Below are 22494 nucleotides of genomic sequence, written 5' to 3'. Positions count from 1 at the left end.
TCAATAGCCAAAAAATATTCCCCATTTTAAAGCTGATACTAATTTATAATTTCCTTTTGTTACAGATACCCATATATGTTCCACTCCAACGAGAGGGATTTCATGGAAGATAACGCACCAGGATGAGTCACATGTTAGTATTTGCTCATTAAAATTGTACTTGTAACTATGTTTTACTGTAACAATAGCTTAGAATTTTATGACAAATTTGGTCTTAAATCAATTTCTTTTATTAAAATTTCGATTTGAATGCGATATTTTTTAATTAGAATTGATAGTAATTGTAAATTAAGTGTCGCTAATTTAAAATTTGACATAAAACTCATCACATTAATTTCAATAGCCAAAAAATATTCCCCATTTTAAAGCTGATACTAATTTATAATTTCCTTTTGTTACAGATACCCATATATGTTCCACTCCAACGAGAGGGATTTCATGGAAGATAAAGCACCAGGATGAGTCACATGTGAGTATTTGCTCATTAAAATTGTACTTGAAACTATGTTTACTGTAACGATAGCTTAGAATTTTATGACAAATTTGGTCTTCAATCAATTTCTTTTATTAAAATTTTGATTCGAATGCGGCATTTTTTAATTAGAATTGATAGTAATTGTAAATTAAGTGTCGCTAATTTAAAATTTGACATAAAACACATCACATTAATTTCAATAGCCAAAAAATATTCCCCATTTTAAAGCTGATACTAATTTATAATTTCCTTTTGTTACAGATACCCATATATGTTCCACTCCAACGAGAGGGATTTCATGGAAGATAACACACCAGGATGAGTCACATGTTAGTATTTGCTCATTAAAATTGTACTTGAAACTATGTTTTACTGTAACAATAGCTTAGAATTTTATGACAAATTTGGTCTTAAATCAATTTCTTTGATTAAAATTTCGATTCGAATGCGGCATTTTTTAATTAGAATTGATAGTAATTGTAAATTAAGTGTTGCTGATTTCAAATTTGACATAAAACACATCACATTAATTTCAATAGCCAAAAAATATTCCCCATTTTAAAGCCGATACTAATTTATAATTTCCTTTTGTTACAGATACCCATATATGTTCCACTCCAACGAGAAGGATTTCATGGAAGATAACGCACCAGGATGAGTCACATGTTAGTATTTGCTCATTAAAATTGTATTTGAAACTATGTTTTACTGTAACAATAGCTTAGAATTTTATGACAAATTTGGTCTTAAATCAATTTCTTTTATATATAAATTTCGATTCGAATGCTGCATTTTTTAATTAGAATTGATAGTAATTGTAAATTAAGTGTCGCTGATTTCAAATTTGACATAAAACACATCACATTAATTTCAATAGCCAAAAAATATTCCCCATTTTAAAGCCGATACTAACTTATAATTTCCTTTTGTTGCAGATACCCATATATGTTCCACTCCAACGAGAGGGATTTCATGGAAGATAACGCACCAGGATGAGTCACATGTAAGTATTTGCTCATTAAAATTGTACTTGAAACTATGTTTTACTGTAGCGATAGCTTAGAATTTTATGACAAATTTGGTCTTAAATCAATTTCTTTTATTAAAATTTCGATTCGAATGCGGCATTTTTTAATTAGAATTGATAGTAATTGTAAATTAAGTGTTGCTGATTTCAAATTTGACATAAAACACATCACATTAATTTCAATAGCCAAAAAATATTCCCCATTTTAAAGCCGATACTAATTTATAATTTCCTTTTGTTACAGATACCCATATATGTTCCACTCCAACGAGAGGGATTTCATGGAAGATAATGCACCAGGATGAGTCACATGTTAGTATTTGCTCATTTAAATTGTACTTGAAACTATGTTTTACTGTAACAATAGCTTAGAATTTTATGACAAATTTGGTCTTAAATCAATTTCTTTTATTAAAATTTGGATTCGAATGCTGCATTTTTTAATTAGAATTGATAGTAATTGTAAATTAAGTGTCGCTGATTTAAAATTTGACATAAAACACATCACATTAATTTCAATAGCCAAAAAATATTCCCCATTTTAAAGCTGATACTAATTTATAATTTCCTTTTGTTACAGATACCCATATATGTTCCACTCCAACGAGAGGGATTTCATGGAAGATAACGCACCAGGATGAGTCACATGTTAGTATTTGCTCATTAAAATTGTACTTGAAACTATGTTTTACTGTAACAATAGCTTAGAATTTTATGACAAATTTGGTCTTAAATCAATTTCTTTTATATATAAATTTGGATTCGAATGCTGCATGTTTTAATTAGAATTGATAGTAATTGTAAATTAAGTGTCGCTGATTTAAAATTTGACATAAAACACATCACATTAATTTCAATAGCCAAAAAATATTCCCCATTTTAAAGCTGATACTAATTTATAATTTCCTTTTGTTACAGATACCCATATATGTTCCACTCCAACGAGAGGGATTTCATGGAAGATAACGCACCAGGATGAGTCACATGTTAGTATTTGCTCATTAAAATTGTATTTGAAACTATGTTTTACTGTAACAATAGCTTAGAATTTTATGACAAATTTGGTCTTAAATCAATTTCTTTTATATATAAATTTCGATTCGAATGCGGCATTTTTTAATTAGAATTGACAGTAATTGTAAATTAAGTGTCGCTGATTTAAAATTTGACATAAAACACATCACATTAATTTCAATAGCCAAAAAATATTCCCCATTTTAAAGCTGATACTAATTTATAATTTCCTTTTGTTACAGATACCCATATATGTTCCACTCCAACGAGAGGGATTTCATGGAAGATAACGCACCAGGATGAGTCACATGTAAGTATTTGCTCATTAAAATTGTACTTGAAACTATGTTTTACTGTAGCGATAGCTTAGAATTTTATGACAAATTTGGTCTTAAATCAATTTCTTTTATTAAAATTTCGATTCGAATGCGGCATTTTTTAATTAGAATTGATAGTAATTGTAAATTAAGTGTTGCTGATTTCAAATTTGACATAAAACACATCACATTAATTTCAATAGCCAAAAAATATTCCCCATTTTAAAGCCGATACTAATTTATAATTTCCTTTTGTTACAGATACCCATATATGTTCCACTCCAACGAGAGGGATTTCATGGAAGATAATGCACCAGGATGAGTCACATGTTAGTATTTGCTCATTAAAATTGTACTTGAAACTATGTTTTACTGTAACAATAGCTTAGAATTTTATGACAAATTTGGTCTTAAATCAATTTCTTTTATTAAAATTTGGATTCGAATGCTGCATTTTTTAATTAGAATTGATAGTAATTGTAAATTAAGTGTCGCTGATTTAAAATTTGACATAAAACACATCACATTAATTTCAATAGCCAAAAAATATTCCCCATTTTAAAGCTGATACTAATTTATAATTTCCTTTTGTTACAGATACCCATATATGTTCCACTCCAACGAGAGGGATTTCATGGAAGATAAAGCACCAGGATGAGTCACATGTGAGTATTTGCTCATTAAAATTGTACTTGAAACTATGTTTACTGTAACGATAGCTTAGAATTTTATGACAAATTTGGTCTTAAATCAATTTCTTTTATTAAAATTTTGATTCGAATGCGGCATTTTTTAATTAGAATTGATAGTAATTGTAAATTAAGTGTCGCTGATTTAAAATTTGACATAAAACACATCACATTAATTTCAATAGCCAAAAAATATTCCCCATTTTAAAGCTGATACTAATTTATAATTTCCTTTTGTTACAGATACCCATATATGTTCCACTCCAACGAGAGGGATTTCATGGAAGATAAAGCACCAGGATGAGTCACATGTGAGTATTTGCTCATTAAAATTGTACTTGAAACTATGTTTACTGTAACGATAGCTTAGAATTTTATGACAAATTTGGTCTTAAATCAATTTCTTTTATTAAAATTTTGATTCGAATGCGGCATTTTTTAATTAGAATTGATAGTAATTGTAAATTAAGTGTCGCTAATTTAAAATTTGACATAGAACACATCACATTAATTTCAATAGCCAAAAAATTTCCCCATTTTAAAGCTGATACTAATTTATAATTTCCTTTTGTTACAGATACCCATATATGTTCCACTCCAACGAAAGGGATTTTATGGAAGATAATGCACCAGGATGAGTCACATGTTAGTATTTGCTCATTAAAATTGTACTTGAAACTATGTTTTACTGTAACAATAGCTTAGAATTTTATGACAAATTTGGTCTTAAATCAATTTCTTTTATTAAAATTTCGATTCGAATGCTGCATTTTTTAATTAGAATTGATAGTAATTGTAAATTAAGTGTCGCTGATTTAAAATTTGACATAAAACACATCACATTAATTTCAATAGCCAAAAAATATTCCCCATTTTAAAGCTGATACTAATTTATAATTTCCTTTTGTTACAGATACCCATATATGTTCCACTCCAACGAGAGGGATTTCATGGAAGATAAAGCACCAGGATGAGTCACATGTGAGTATTTGCTCATTAAAATTGTACTTGAAACTATGTTTACTGTAACGATAGCTTAGAATTTTATGACAAATTTGGTCTTAAATCAATTTCTTTTATTAAAATTTTGATTCGAATGCGGCATTTTTTAATTAGAATTGATAGTAATTGTAAATTAAGTGTCGCTGATTTAAAATTTGACATAAAACACATCACATTAATTTCAATAGCCAAAAAATATTCCCCATTTTAAAGCTGATACTAATTTATAATTTCCTTTTGTTACAGATACCCATATATGTTCCACTCCAACGAGAGGGATTTCATGGAAGATAAAGCACCAGGATGAGTCACATGTGAGTATTTGCTCATTAAAATTGTACTTGAAACTATGTTTACTGTAACGATAGCTTAGAATTTTATGACAAATTTGGTCTTAAATCAATTTCTTTTATTAAAATTTTGATTCGAATGCGGCATTTTTTAATTAGAATTGATAGTAATTGTAAATTAAGTGTCGCTAATTTAAAATTTGACATAAAACACATCACATTAATTTCAATAGCCAAAAAATATTCCCCATTTTAAAGCTGATACTAATTTATAATTTCCTTTTGTTACAGATACCCATATATGTTCCACTCCAACGAGAGGGATTTCATGGAAGATAATGCACCAGGATGAGTCACATGTTAGTATTTGCTCATTAAAATTGTACTTGAAACTATGTTTTACTGTAACAATAGCTTAGAATTTTATGACAAATTTGGTCTTAAATCAATTTCTTTTATTAAAATTTGGATTCGAATGCTGCATTTTTTAAATAAAATTGATAGTAATTGTAAATTAAGTGTCGCTGATTTAAAATTTGACATAAAACACATCACATTAATTTCAATAGCCAAAAAATATTCCCCATTTTAAAGCTGATACTAATTTATAATTTCCTTTTGTTACAGATACCCATATATGTTCCACTCCAACGAGAGGGATTTCATGGAAGATAAAGCACCAGGATGAGTCACATGTGAGTATTTGCTCATTAAAATTGTACTTGAAACTATGTTTACTGTAACGATAGCTTAGAATTTTATGACAAATTTGGTCTTAAATCAATTTCTTTTATTAAAATTTTGATTCGAATGCGGCATTTTTTAATTAGAATTGATAGTAATTGTAAATTAAGTGTCGCTGATTTAAAATTTGACATAAAACACATCACATTAATTTCAATAGCCAAAAAATATTCCCCATTTTAAAGCTGATACTAATTTATAATTTCCTTTTGTTACAGATACCCATATATGTTCCACTCCAACAAGAGGGATTTCATGGAAGATAACGCACCAGGATGAGTCACATGTTAGTATTTGCTCATTAAAATTGTACTTGAAATTTCTTTTATTAAAATTTCGATTCGAATGCGGCATTTTTTAATTAGAATTGATAGTAATTGTAAATTAAGTGTCGCTGATTTAAAATTTGACATAAAACACATCACATTAATTTCAGTAGCCAAAAAATATTTCCCATTTTAAAGCTGATACTAATTTATAATTTCCTTTTGTTACAGATACCCATATATGTTCCACTCCAACGAGAGGGATTTCATGGAAGATAACGCACCAGGATGAGTCACATGTTAGTATTTGCTCATTAAAATTGTACTTGAAACTATGTTTTACTGTATCAATAGCTTAGAATTTTATGACAAATTTGGTCTTAAATCAATTTCTTTTATTAAAATTTCGATTCGAATGCGGCATTTTTTAATTAGAATTGATAGTAATTGTAAATTAAGTGTCGCTGATTTAAAATTTGACATAAAACACATCACATTAATTTCAATAGCCAAAAAATCTTCCCCATTTTAAAGCTGATACTAATTTATAATTTCCTTTTGTTACAGATACCCATATATGTTCCACTCCAACAAGAGGAATTTCATGGAAGATAACGCACCAGGATGAGTCACATGTTAGTATTTGCTCATTAAAATTGTACTTGAAACTATGTTTTACTGTATCAATAGCTTAGAATTTTATGACAAATTTGGTCTTAAATCAATTTCTTTTATTAAAATTTGGATTCGAGTGCTGCATTTTTTAATTAGAATTGATAGTAATTGTAAATTAAGTGTCGCTGATTTAAAATTTGACATAAAACACATCACATTAATTTCAATAGCCAAAAAATCTTCCCCATTTTAAAGCTGATACTAATTTATAATTTCCTTTTGTTACAGATACCCATATATGTTCCACTCCAACGAGAGGGATTTCATGGAAGATAACGCACCAGGATGAGTCGCATGTTAGTATTTGCTCATTAAAATTGTACTTGAAACTATGTTTTACTGTAACAATAGCTTAGAATTTTATGACAAATTTGGTCTTAAATCAATTTCTTTTATTAAAATTTGGATTCGAGTGCTGCATTTTTTAATTAGAATTGATAGTAATTGTAAATTAAGTGTCGCTGATTTAAAATTTGACATAAAACACATCACATTAATTTCAATAGCCAAAAAATCTTCCCCATTTTAAAGCTGATACTAATTTATAATTTCCTTTTGTTACAGATACCCATATATGTTCCACTCCAACGAGAGGGATTTCATGGAAGATAACGCACCAGGATGAGTCGCATGTTAGTATTTGCTCATTAAAATTGTACTTGAAACTATGTTTTACTGTAACAATAGCTTAGAATTTTATGACAAATTTGGTCTTAAATCAATTTCTTTTATTAAAATTTCGATTCGAATGCGGCATTTTTTAATTAGAATTGATAGTAATTGTAAATTAAGTGTCGCTGATTTAAAATTTGACATAAAACACATCACATTAATTTCAATAGCCAAAAAATATTCCCCATTTTAAAGCTGATACTAATTTATAATTTCCTTTTGTTACAGATACCCATATATGTTCCACTCCAACGAGAGGGATTTCATGGAAGATAACGCACCAGGATGAGTCACATGTTAGTATTTGCTCATTAAAATTGTACTTGAAACTATGTTTTACTGTAACAATAGCTTAGAATTTTATGACAAATTTGGTCTTAAATCAATTTCTTTTATTAAAATTTGGATTCGAATGCTGCATTTTTTAATTAGAATTGATAGTAATTGTAAATTAAGTGTCACTGATTTAAAATTTGACATAAAACCCATCACATTAATTTCAATAGCCAAAAAATATTCCCCATTTTAAAGCTGATACTAATTTATAATTTCCTTTTGTTACAGATACCCATATATGTTCCACTCCAACGAGAGGGATTTCATGGAAGATAACGCACCAGGATGAGTCACATGTTAGTATTTGCTCATTAAAACTGTACTTGAAACTATGTTTTACTGTAACAATAGCTTAGAATTTTATGACAAATTTGGTCTTAAATCAATTTCTTTTATTAAAATTTGGATTCGAATCCTGCATTTTTTAATTAGAATTGATAGTAATTGTAAATTAAGTGTCGCTGATTTAAAATTTGACATAAAACACATCACATTAATTTCAATAGCCAAAAAATATTCCCCATTTTAAAGCTGATACTAATTTATAATTTCCTTTTGTTACAGATACCCATATATGTTCCACTCCAACAAGAGGGATTTCATGGAAGATGACGCACCAGGATGAGTCACATGTTAGTATTTGCTCATTAAAATTGTACTTGAAACTATGTTTTACTGTAACAATAGCTTAGAATTTTATGACAAATTTGGTCTTAAATCAATTTCTTTTATTAAAATTTCGATTCGATTGCGACATTTTTTAATTAGAATTGATAGTAATTGTAAATTAAGTGTCACTGATTTAAAATTTGACATAAAACACATCACATTAATTTCAATAGCCAAAAAATATTCCCCATTTTAAAGCTGATACTAATTTATAATTTCCTTTTGTTACAGATACCCATATATGTTCCACTCCAACGAGAGGGATTTCATGGAAGATAATGCACCAGGATGAGTCACATGTTAGTATTTGCTCATTAAAATTGTACTTGAAACTATGTTTTACTGTAACAATAGCTTAGAATTTTATGACAAATTTGGTCTTAAATCAATTTCTTTTATTAAAATTTGGATTCGAATGCTGCATTTTTTAATTAGAATTGATAGTAATTGTAAATTAAGTGTCGCTGATTTAAAATTTGACATAAAACACATCACATTAATTTCAATAGCCAAAAAATATTCCCCATTTTAAAGCTGATACTAATTTATAATTTCCTTTTGTTACAGATACCCATATATGTTCCACTCCAACGAGAGGGATTTCATGGAAGATAAAGCACCAGGATGAGTCACATGTGAGTATTTGCTCATTAAAATTGTACTTGAAACTATGTTTACTGTAACGATAGCTTAGAATTTTATGACAAATTTGGTCTTAAATCAATTTCTTTTATTAAAATTTTGATTCGAATGCGGCATTTTTTAATTAGAATTGATAGTAATTGTAAATTAAGTGTCGCTGATTTAAAATTTGACATAAAACACATCACATTAATTTCAATAGCCAAAAAATATTCCCCATTTTAAAGCTGATACTAATTTATAATTTCCTTTTGTTACAGATACCCATATATGTTCCACTCCAACGAGAGGGATTTCATGGAAGATAAAGCACCAGGATGAGTCACATGTGAGTATTTGCTCATTAAAATTGTACTTGAAACTATGTTTACTGTAACGATAGCTTAGAATTTTATGACAAATTTGGTCTTAAATCAATTTCTTTTATTAAAATTTTGATTCGAATGCGGCATTTTTTAATTAGAATTGATAGTAATTGTAAATTAAGTGTCGCTAATTTAAAATTTGACATAAAACACATCACATTAATTTCAATAGCCAAAAAATTTCCCCATTTTAAAGCTGATACTAATTTATAATTTCCTTTTGTTACAGATACCCATATATGTTCCACTCCAACGAAAGGGATTTCATGGAAGATAATGCACCAGGATGAGTCACATGTTAGTATTTGCTCATTAAAATTGTACTTGAAACTATGTTTTACTGTAACAATAGCTTAGAATTTTATGACAAATTTGGTCTTAAATCAATTTCTTTTATTAAAATTTGGATTGGAATGCTGCATTTTTTAATTAGAATTGATAGTAATTGTAAATTAAGTGTCGCTGATTTAAAATTTGACATAAAACCCATCACATTAATTTCAATAGCCAAAAAATATTCCCCATTTTAAAGCTGATACTAATTTATAATTTCCTTTTGTTACAGATACCCATATATGTTCCACTCCAACGAGAGGGATTTCATGGAAGATAACGCACCAGGATGAGTCACATGTTAGTATTTGCTCATTAAAATTGTACTTGAAACTATGTTTTACTGTAACAATAGCTTAGAATTTTATGACAAATTTGGTCTTAAATCAATTTCTTTTATTAAAATTTCGATTCGAATGCGGCATTTTTTAATTAGAATTGATAGTAATTGTAAATTAAGTGTCGCTAATTTAAAATTTGACATAAAACACATCACATTAATTTCAATAGCCAAAAAATATTCCCCATTTTAAAGCTGATACTAATTTATAATTTCCTTTTGTTACAGATACCCATATATGTTCCACTCCAACGAGAGGGATTTCATGGAAGATAACGGACCAGGATGAGTCACATGTTAGTATTTGCTCATTAAAATTGTACTTGAAACTATGTTTTACTGTAACAATAGCTTAGAATTTTATGAGAAATTTGGTCTTAAATCAATTTCTTTTATTAAAATTTGGATTCGAATGCGGCATTTTTTAATTAGAATTGATAGTAATTGTAAATTAAGTGTCGCTGATTTAAAATTTGACATAAAACACATCACATTAATTTCAATAGCCAAAAAAACTTCCCCATTTTAAAGCTGATACTAATTTATAATTTCCTTTTGTTACAGATACCCATATATGTTCCACTCCAACGAGAGGGATTTTATGGAAGATAACGCACCAGGATGAGTCACATGTTAGTATTTGCTCATTAAAATTGTACTTGAAACTATGTTTTACTGTAACAATAGCTTAGAATTTTATGACAAATTTGGTCTTAAATCAATTTCTTTTATTAAAATTTGGATTCGAATGCGGCATTTTTTAATTAGAATTGATAGTAATTGTAAATTAAGTGTCGCTGATTTAAATTTGACATAAAACACATCACATTAATTTCAATAGCCAAAAAAACTTCCCCATTTTAAAGCTGATACTAATTTATAATTTCCTTTTGTTACAGATACCCATATATGTTCCACTCCAACGAGAGGGATTTCATGGAAGATAACGCACCAGGATGAGTCACATGTTAGTATTTGCTCATTAAAATTGTACTTGAAACTATGTTTTACTGTAACAATAGCTTAGAATTTTATGACAAATTTGGTCTTAAATCAATTTCTTTTATTAAAATTTCGATTCGAATGCGGCATTTTTTAATTAGAATTGATAGTAATTGTAAATTAAGTGTCGCTAATTTAAAATTTGACATAAAACACATCACATTAATTTCAATAGCCAAAAAATATTCCCCATTTTAAAGCTGATACTAATTTATAATTTCCTTTTGTTACAGATACCCATATATGTTCCACTCCAACGAGAGGGATTTCATGGAAGATAACGCACCAGGATGAGTCACATGTTAGTATTTGCTCATTAAAATTGTACTTGAAACTATGTTTTACTGTAACAATAGCTTAGAATTTTATGACAAATTTGGTCTTAAATCAATTTCTTTTATTAAAATTTGGATTCGAATGCGGCATTTTTTAATTAGAATTGATAGTAATTGTAAATTAAGTGTCGCTGATTTAAAATTTGACATAAAACACATCACATTAATTTCAATAGCCAAAAAATCTTCCCCATTTTAAAGCTGATACTAATTTATAATTTCCTTTTGTTACAGATACCCATATATGTTCCACTCCAACGAGAGGGATTTCATGGAAGATAACGCACCAGGATGAGTCACATGTTAGTATTTGCGCATTAAAATTGTACTTGAAACTATGTTTTACTGTAACAATAGCTTAGAATTTTATGACAAATTTGGTCTTAAATCAATTTCTTTTATTAAAATTTGGATTGGAATGCTGCATTTTTTAATTAGAATTGATAGTAATTGTAAATTAAGTGTCGCTGATTTAAAATTTGACATAAAACCCATCACATTAATTTCAATAGCCAAAAAATATTCCCCATTTTAAAGCTGATACTAATTTATAATTTCCTTTTGTTACAGATACCCATATATGTTCCACTCCAACGAGAGGGATTTCATGGAAGATAACGCACCAGGATGAGTCACATGTTAGTATTTGCTCATTAAAATTGTACTTGAAACTATGTTTTACTGTAACAATAGCTTAGAATTTTATGACAAATTTGGTCTTAAATCAATTTCTTTTATTAAAATTTCGATTCGAATGCGGCATTTTTTAATTAGAATTGATAGTAATTGTAAATTAAGTGTCGCTAATTTAAAATTTGACATAAAACACATCACATTAATTTCAATAGCCAAAAAATATTCCCCATTTTAAAGCTGATACTAATTTATAATTTCCTTTTGTTACAGATACCCATATATGTTCCACTCCAACGAGAGGGATTTCATGGAAGATAACGCACCAGGATGAGTCACATGTTAGTATTTGCTCATTAAAATTGTACTTGAAACTATGTTTTACTGTAACGATAGCTTAGAATTTTATGACAAATTTGGTCTTAAATCAATTTCTTTTATTAAAATTTGGATTCGAATGCGGCATTTTTTAATTAGAATTGATAGTAATTGTAAATTAAGTGTCGCTGATTTAAAATTTGACATAAAACACATCACATTAATTTCAATAGCCAAAAAATCTTCCCCATTTTAAAGCTGATACTAATTTATAATTTCCTTTTGTTACAGATACCCATATATGTTCCACTCCAACGAGAGGGATTTTATGGAAGATAACGCACCAGGATGAGTCACATGTTAGTATTTGCTCATTAAAATTGTACTTGAAACTATGTTTTACTGTAACAATAGCTTAGAATTTTATGACAAATTTGGTCTTAAATCAATTTCTTTTATTAAAATTTGGATTCGAATGCGGCATTTTTTAATTAGAATTGATAGTAATTGTAAATTAAGTGTCGCTGATTTAAATTTGACATAAAACACATCACATTAATTTCAATAGCCAAAAAAACTTCCCCATTTTAAAGCTGATACTAATTTATAATTTCCTTTTGTTACAGATACCCATATATGTTCCACTCCAACGAGAGGGATTTCATGGAAGATAACGCACCAGGATGAGTCACATGTTAGTATTTGCTCATTAAAATTGTACTTGAAACTATGTTTTACTGTAACAATAGCTTAGAATTTTATGACAAATTTGGTCTTAAATCAATTTCTTTTATTAAAATTTCGATTCGAATGCGGCATTTTTTAATTAGAATTGATAGTAATTGTAAATTAAGTGTCGCTAATTTAAAATTTGACATAAAACACATCACATTAATTTCAATAGCCAAAAAATATTCCCCATTTTAAAGCTGATACTAATTTATAATTTCCTTTTGTTACAGATACCCATATATGTTCCACTCCAACGAGAGGGATTTCATGGAAGATAACGCACCAGGATGAGTCACATGTTAGTATTTGCTCATTAAAATTGTACTTGAAACTATGTTTTACTGTAACAATAGCTTAGAATTTTATGACAAATTTGGTCTTAAATCAATTTCTTTTATTAAAATTTGGATTCGAATGCGGCATTTTTTAATTAGAATTGATAGTAATTGTAAATTAAGTGTCGCTGATTTAAAATTTGACATAAAACACATCACATTAATTTCAATAGCCAAAAAATCTTCCCCATTTTAAAGCTGATACTAATTTATAATTTCCTTTTGTTACAGATACCCATATATGTTCCACTCCAACGAGAGGGATTTTATGGAAGATAACGCACCAGGATGAGTCACATGTTAGTATTTGCTCATTAAAATTGTACTTGAAACTATGTTTTACTGTAACAATAGCTTAGAATTTTATGACAAATTTGGTCTTAAATCAATTTCTTTTATTAAAATTTGGATTCGAATGCGGCATTTTTTAATTAGAATTGATAGTAATTGTAAATTAAGTGTCGCTGATTTAAATTTGACATAAAACACATCACATTAATTTCAATAGCCAAAAAAACTTCCCCATTTTAAAGCTGATACTAATTTATAATTTCCTTTTGTTACAGATACCCATATATGTTCCACTCCAACGAGAGGGATTTCATGGAAGATAACGCACCAGGATGAGTCACATGTTAGTATTTGCTCATTAAAATTGTACTTGAAACTATGTTTTACTGTAACAATAGCTTAGAATTTTATGACAAATTTGGTCTTAAATCAATTTCTTTTATTAAAATTTGGATTGGAATGCTGCATTTTTTAATTAGAATTGATAGTAATTGTAAATTAAGTGTCGCTGATTTAAAATTTGACATAAAACCCATCACATTAATTTCAATAGCCAAAAAATATTCCCCATTTTAAAGCTGATACTAATTTATAATTTCCTTTTGTTACAGATACCCATATATGTTCCACTCCAACGAGAGGGATTTCATGGAAGATAACGCACCAGGATGAGTCACATGTTAGTATTTGCTCATTAAAATTGTACTTGAAACTATGTTTTACTGTAACAATAGCTTAGAATTTTATGACAAATTTGGTCTTAAATCAATTTCGTTTATTAAAATTTCGATTCGAATGCGAGATTTTTTAATTAGAATTGATAGTAATTGTAAATTAAGTGTCGCTGATTTAAAATTTGACATAAAACACATCACATTAATATCAATAGCCAAAAAATATTCCCCATTTTAAAGCTGATACTAATTTATAATTTCCTTTTGTTACAGATACCCATATATGTTCCACTCCAACAAGAGGGATTTCATGGAAGATAACGTATCAGGATGAGTCACATGTTAGTATTTGCTCATTAAAATTGTACTTGAAACTATGTTTTACTGTAACAATAGCTTAGAATTTTATGACAAATTTGGTCTTAAATCAATTTCTTTTATTAAAATTTCGATTCGAATGCGGCATTTTTTAATTAGAATTGATAGTAATTGTAAATTAAGTGTCGCTGATTTAAAATTTGACATAAAACACATCACATTAATTTCAGTAGCCAAAAAATATTTCCCATTTTAAAGCTGATACTAATTTATAATTTCCTTTTGTTACAGATACCCATATATGTTCCACTCCAACGAGAGGGATTTCATGGAAGATAACGCACCAGGATGAGTCACATGTTAGTATTTGCTCATTAAAATTGTACTTGAAACTATGTTTTACTGTAACAATAGCTTAGAATTTTATGACAAATTTGGTCTTAAATCAATTTCTTTTATTAAAATTTGGATTCGAATGCGGCATTTTTTAATTAGAATTGATAGTAATTGTAAATTAAGTGTCGCTGATTTAAATTTGACATAAAACACATCACATTAATTTCAATAGCCAAAAAAACTTCCCCATTTTAAAGCTGATACTAATTTATAATTTCCTTTTGTTACAGATACCCATATATGTTCCACTCCAACGAGAGGGATTTCATGGAAGATAACGCACCAGGATGAGTCACATGTTAGTATTTGCTCATTAAAATTGTACTTGAAACTATGTTTTACTGTAACAATAGCTTAGAATTTTATGACAAATTTGGTCTTAAATCAATTTCTTTTATTAAAATTTCGATTCGAATGCGGCATTTTTTAATTAGAATTGATAGTAATTGTAAATTAAGTGTCGCTGATTTAAAATTTGACATAAAACACATCACATTAATTTCAATAGCCAAAAAATATTCCCCATTTTAAAGCTGATACTAATTTATAATTTCCTTTTGTTACAGATACCCATATATGTTCCACTCCAACGAGAGGGATTTCATGGAAGATAACGCACCAGGATGAGTCACATGTTAGTATTTGCTCATTAAAATTGTACTTGAAACTATGTTTTACTGTAACAATAGCTTAGAATTTTATGACAAATTTGGTCTTAAATCAATTTCTTTTATTAAAATTTGGATTCGAATGCTGCATTTTTTAATTAGAATTGATAGTAATTGTAAATTAAGTGTCACTGATTTAAAATTTGACATAAAACCCATCACATTAATTTCAATAGCCAAAAAATATTCCCCATTTTAAAGCTGATACTAATTTATAATTTCCTTTTGTTACAGATACCCATATATGTTCCACTCCAACGAGAGGGATTTCATGGAAGATAACGCACCAGGATGAGTCACATGTTAGTATTTGCTCATTAAAACTGTACTTGAAACTATGTTTTACTGTAACAATAGCTTAGAATTTTATGACAAATTTGGTCTTAAATCAATTTCTTTTATTAAAATTTGGATTCGAATCCTGCATTTTTTAATTAGAATTGATAGTAATTGTAAATTAAGTGTCGCTGATTTAAAATTTGACATAAAACACATCACATTAATTTCAATAGCCAAAAAATATTCCCCATTTTAAAGCTGATACTAATTTATAATTTCCTTTTGTTACAGATACCCATATATGTTCCACTCCAACAAGAGGGATTTCATGGAAGATGACGCACCAGGATGAGTCACATGTTAGTATTTGCTCATTAAAATTGTACTTGAAACTATGTTTTACTGTAACAATAGCTTAGAATTTTATGACAAATTTGGTCTTAAATCAATTTCTTTTATTAAAATTTCGATTCGATTGCGACATTTTTTAATTAGAATTGATAGTAATTGTAAATTAAGTGTCACTGATTTAAAATTTGACATAAAACACATCACATTAATTTCAATAGCCAAAAAATATTCCCCATTTTAAAGCTGATACTAATTTATAATTTCCTTTTGTTACAGATACCCATATATGTTCCACTCCAACGAGAGGGATTTCATGGAAGATAAAGCACCAGGATGAGTCACATGTGAGTATTTGCTCATTAAAATTGTACTTGAAACTATGTTTTACTGTAACAATAGCTTAGAATTTTATGACAAATTTGGTCTTAAATCAATTTCTTTTATTAAAATTTCGATTCGAATGCGGCATTTTTTAATTAGAATTGATAGTAATTGTAAATTAAGTGTCGCTGATTTAAAATTTGACATAAAACACATCACATTAATTTCAGTAGCCAAAAAATCTTCCCCATTTTAAAGCTGATACTAATTTATAATTTCCTTTTGTTACAGATACCCATATATGTTCCACTCCAACAAGAGGGATTTCATGGAAGATAACGCACCAGGATGAGTCACATGTTAGTATTTGCTCATTAAAATTGTACTTGAAACTATGTTTTACTGTAACAATAGCTTAGAATTTTATGACAAATTTGGTCTTAAATCAATTTCTTTTATTAAAATTTCGATTCGATTGCGACATTTTTTAATTAGCCAAAAAATATTCCCCATTTTAAAGCTGATACTAATTTATAATTTCCTTTTGTTACAGATACCCATATATGTTCCACTCCAACAAGAGGGATTTCATGGAAGATAACGCACCAGGATGAGTCACATGTTAGTATTTGCTCATTAAAATTGTACTTGAAACTATGTTTTACTGTAACAATAGCTTAGAATTTTATGACAAATTTGGTCTTAAATCAATTTCTTTTATTAAAATTTGGATTCGAATGCGGCATTTTTTAATTAGAATTGATAGTAATTGTAAATTAAGTGTCGCTGATTTAAAATTTGACATAAAACACATCACATTAATTTCAGTAGCCAAAAATTATTTCCCATTTTAAAGCTGATACTAATTTATAATTTCCTTTTGTTACAGATACCCATATATGTTCCACTCCAACGAGAGGGATTTCATGGAAGATAACGCACCAGGATGAGTCACATGTTAGTATTTGCTCATTAAAATTGTACTTGAAACTATGTTTTACTGTATCAATAGCTTAGAATTTTATGACAAATTTGGTCTTAAATCAATTTCTTTTATTAAAATTTCGATTCGAATGCAGCATTTTTTAATTAGAATTGATAGTAATTGTAAATTAAGTGTCGCTGATTTAAAATTTGACATAAAACACATCACATTAATTTCAATAGCCAAAAAATCTTCCCCATTTTAAAGCTGATACTAATTTATAATTTCCTTTTGTTACAGATACCCATATATGTTCCACTCCAACGAGAGGGATTTCATGGAAGATAACGCACCAGGATGAGTCACATGTTAGTATTTGCTCATTAAAATTGTACTTGAAACTATGTTTTACTGTAACAATAGCTTAGAATTTTATGACAAATTTGGTCTTAAATCAATTTCTTTTATTAAAATTTCGATTCGAATGCGGCATTTTTTAATTAGAATTGATAGTAATTGTAAATTAAGTGTCGCTGATTTAAATTTGACATAAAACACATCACATTAATTTCAATAGCCAAAAAAACTTCCCCATTTTAAAGCTGATACTAATTTATAATTTCCTTTTGTTACAGATACCCATATATGTTCCACTCCAACGAGAGGGATTTCATGGAAGATAACGCACCAGGATGAGTCACATGTTAGTATTTGCTCATTAAAATTGTACTTGAAACTATGTTTTACTGTAACAATAGCTTAGAATTTTATGACAAATTTGGTCTTAAATCAATTTCTTTTATTAAAATTTGGATTCGAATGCGGCATTTTTTAATTAGAATTGATAGTAATTGTAAATTAAGTGTCGCTGATTTAAATTTGACATAAAACACATCACATTAATTTCAATAGCCAAAAAAACTTCCCCATTTTAAAGCTGATACTAATTTATAATTTCCTTGTTACAGATACCCATATATGTTCCACTCCAACGAGAGGGATTTCATGGAAGATAACGCACCAGGATGAGTCACATGTTAGTATTTGCTCATTAAAATTGTACTTGAAACTATGTTTTACTGTAGCAATAGCTTTGAATTTTATGACAAATTTGGTCTTAAATCAATTTCTTTTATTAAAATTTCGATTCGAATGCGGCATTTTTTAATTAGAATTGATAGTAATTGTAAATTAAGTGTCGCTGATTTAAAATTTGACATAAAACACATCACATTAATTTCAATAGCCAAAAAATATTCCCCATTTTAAAGCTGATACTAATTTATAATTTCCTTTTGTTACAGATACCCATATATGTTCCACTCCAACGAGAGGGATTTCATGGAAGATAACGCACCAGGATGAGTCACATGTTAGTATTTGCTCATTAAAATTGTACTTGAAACTATGTTTTACTGTAACAATAGCTTAGAATTTTATGACAAATTTGGTCTTAAATCAATTTCTTTTATTAAAATTTTGATTCGAATGCGGCATTTTTTAATTAGAATTGATAGTACTTGTAAATTAAGTGTCGCTGATTTAAAATTTGACATAAAACACATCACATTAATTTCAATAGCCAAAAAATATTCCCCATTTTAAAGCTGATACTAATTTATAATTTCCTTTTGTTACAGATACCCATATATGTTCCACTCCAACGAGAGGGATTTCATGGAAGATAACGCACCAGGATGAGTCACATGTTAGTATTTGCTCATTAAAATTGTACTTGAAACTATGTTTTACTGTATCAATAGCTTAGAATTTTATGACAAATTTGGTCTTAAATCAATTTCTTTTATTAAAATTTCGATTCGAATGCAGCATTTTTTAATTAGAATTGATAGTAATTGTAAATTAAGTGTCGCTGATTTAAAATTTGACATAAAACACATCACATTAATTTCAATAGCCAAAAAATCTTCCCCATTTTAAAGCTGATACTAATTTATAATTTCCTTTTGTTACAGATACCCATATATGTTCCACTCCAACGAGAGGGATTTCATGGAAGATAACGCACCAGGATGAGTCACATGTTAGTATTTGCTCATTAAAATTGTACTTGAAACTATGTTTTACTGTAACAATAGCTTAGAATTTTATGACAAATTTGGTCTTAAATCAATTTCTTTTATTAAAATTTCGATTCGAATGCGGCATTTTTTAATTAGAATTGATAGTAATTGTAAATTAAGTGTCGCTGATTTAAATTTGACATAAAACACATCACATTAATTTCAATAGCCAAAAAAACTTCCCCATTTTAAAGCTGATACTAATTTATAATTTCCTTTTGTTACAGATACCCATATATGTTCCACTCCAACGAGAGGGATTTCATGGAAGATAACGCACCAGGATGAGTCACATGTTAGTATTTGCTCATTAAAATTGTACTTGAAACTATGTTTTACTGTAACAATAGCTTAGAATTTTATGACAAATTTGGTCTTAAATCAATTTCTTTTATTAAAATTTGGATTCGAATGCGGCATTTTTTAATTAGAATTGATAGTAATTGTAAATTAAGTGTCGCTGATTTAAATTTGACATAAAACACATCACATTAATTTCAATAGCCAAAAAAACTTCCCCATTTTAAAGCTGATACTAATTTATAATTTCCTTGTTACAGATACCCATATATGTTCCACTCCAACGAGAGGGATTTCATGGAAGATAACGCACCAGGATGAGTCACATGTTAGTATTTGCTCATTAAAATTGTACTTGAAACTATGTTTTACTGTAGCAATAGCTTTGAATTTTATGACAAATTTGGTCTTAAATCAATTTCTTTTATTAAAATTTCGATTCGAATGCGGCATTTTTTAATTAGAATTGATAGTAATTGTAAATTAAGTGTCGCTGATTTAAAATTTGACATAAAACACATCACATTAATTTCAATAGCCAAAAAATATTCCCCATTTTAAAGCTGATACTAATTTATAATTTCCTTTTGTTACAGATACCCATATATGTTCCACTCCAACGAGAGGGATTTCATGGAAGATAACGCACCAGGATGAGTCACATGTTAGTATTTGCTCATTAAAATTGTACTTGAAACTATGTTTTACTGTAACAATAGCTTAGAATTTTATGACAAATTTGGTCTTAAATCAATTTCTTTTATTAAAATTTTGATTCGAATGCGGCATTTTTTAATTAGAATTGATAGTACTTGTAAATTAAGTGTCGCTGATTTAAAATTTGACATAAAACACATCACATTAATTTCAATAGCCAAAAAATATTCCCCATTTTAAAGCTGATACTAATTTATAATTTCCTTTTGTTACAGATACCCATATATGTTCCACTCCAACGAGAGGGATTTCATGGAAGATAACGCACCAGGATGAGTCACATGTTAGTATTTGCTCATTAAAATTGTACTTGAAACTATGTTTTACTGTAACAATAGCTTAGAATTTTATGACAAATTTGGTCTTAAATCAATTTCTTTTTATAAAATTTCGATTCGAATGCGGCATTTTTTAATTAGAATTGATAGTAATTGTAAATTAAGTGTCGCTGATTTAAAATTTGACATAAAACACATCACATTAATTTCAATAGCCAAAAAATATTCCCCATTTTAAAGCTGATACTAATTTATAATTTCCTTTTGTTACAGATACCCATATATGTTCCACTCCAACGAGAGGGATTTCATGGAAGATAACGCACCAGGATGAGTCACATGTTAGTATTTGCTCATTAAAATTGTACTTGAAACTATGTTTTGCTGTATCAATAGCTTAGAATTTTATGACAAATTTGGTCTTAAATCAATTTCTTTTATTAAAATTTCGATTCGAATGCAGCATTTTTTAATTAGAATTGATAGTAATTGTGAATTAAGTGTCGCTGATTTAAAATTTGACATAAAACACATCACATTAATTCCAATAGCCAAAAAATCTTCCCCATTTTAAAGCTGATACTAATTTATAATTTCCTTTTGTTACAGATACCCATATATGTTCCACTCCAACGAGAGGGATTTCATGGAAGATAACGCACCAGGATGAGTCACATGTTAGTATTTGCTCATTAAAATTGTACTTGAAACTATGTTTTACTGTAACAATAGCTTAGAATTTTATGACAAATTTGGTCTTAAATCAATTTCTTTTATTAAAATTTGGATTCGAATGCGGCATTTTTTAATTAGAATTGATAGTAATTGTAAATTAAGTGTCGCTGATTTAAATTTGACATAAAACACATCACATTAATTTCAATAGCCAAAAAAACTTCCCCATTTTAAAGCTGATACTAATTTATAATTTCCTTTTGTTACAGATACCCATATATGTTCCACTCCAACGAGAGGGATTTCATGGAAGATAACGCACCAGGATGAGTCACATGTTAGTATTTGCTCATTAAAATTGTACTTGAAACTATGTTTTACTGTAACAATAGCTTAGAATTTTATGACAAATTTGGTCTTAAATCAATTTCTTTTATTAAAATTTGGATTTGAATGCGGCATTTTTTAATTAGAATTGATAGTAATTGTAAATTAAGTGTCGCTGATTTAAATTTGACATAAAACACATCACATTAATTTCAATAGCCAAAAAAACTTCCCCATTTTAAAGCTGATACTAATTTATAATTTCCTTGTTACAGATACCCATATATGTTCCACTCCAACGAGAGGGATTTCATGGAAGATAACGCACCAGGATGAGTCACATGTTAGTATTTGCTCATTAAAATTGTACTTGAAACTATGTTTTACTGTAGCAATAGCTTTGAATTTTATGACAAATTTGGTCTTAAATCAATTTCTTTTATTAAAATTTCGATTCGAATGCGGCATTTTTTAATTAGAATTGATAGTAATTGTAAATTAAGTGTCGCTGATTTAAAATTTGACATAAAACACATCACATTAATTTCAATAGCCAAAAAATATTCCCCATTTTAAAGCTGATACTAATTTATAATTTCCTTTTGTTACAGATACCCATATATGTTCCACTCCAACGAGAGGGATTTCATGGAAGATAACGCACCAGGATGAGTCACAT

General features: G+C 28.3%; 3 long non-coding RNA genes across 3 annotated transcripts; all 3 read left to right on the top strand.

Moving 5' to 3' along the window:
- Nucleotides 1-709: 709 nt before the first annotated feature.
- On the top strand, nt 710-3517 carry LOC143049027 (uncharacterized). The gene is made up of 4 exons (XR_012970006.1): nt 710-804; nt 1747-1814; nt 3095-3162; nt 3431-3517. It is a non-coding gene; the product is annotated as an uncharacterized LOC143049027 (long non-coding RNA).
- A 1561-nt stretch (nt 3518-5078) lies between these two features.
- LOC143049028 (uncharacterized) lies at nt 5079-5838 on the top strand. The gene is made up of 3 exons (XR_012970007.1): nt 5079-5173; nt 5442-5509; nt 5777-5838. It is a non-coding gene; the product is annotated as an uncharacterized LOC143049028 (long non-coding RNA).
- Nucleotides 5839-8380: 2542 nt separating this feature from the next.
- On the top strand, nt 8381-9140 carry LOC143049026 (uncharacterized). Its single transcript, XR_012970005.1, has 3 exons — nt 8381-8475; nt 8744-8811; nt 9079-9140. It is a non-coding gene; the product is annotated as an uncharacterized LOC143049026 (long non-coding RNA).
- Nucleotides 9141-22494: the final 13354 nt, after the last annotated feature.

The sequence above is a fragment of the Mytilus galloprovincialis genome, chromosome 10 (assembly GCF_965363235.1).
Source record: "Mytilus galloprovincialis chromosome 10, xbMytGall1.hap1.1, whole genome shotgun sequence".
In the NCBI taxonomy this organism is placed as follows: Eukaryota; Metazoa; Mollusca; class Bivalvia; order Mytilida; family Mytilidae; genus Mytilus; species Mytilus galloprovincialis.
The sequence above is the reverse complement of the archived record's forward strand: the minus strand, read 5'-3'. Positions and strand labels throughout refer to the sequence as shown.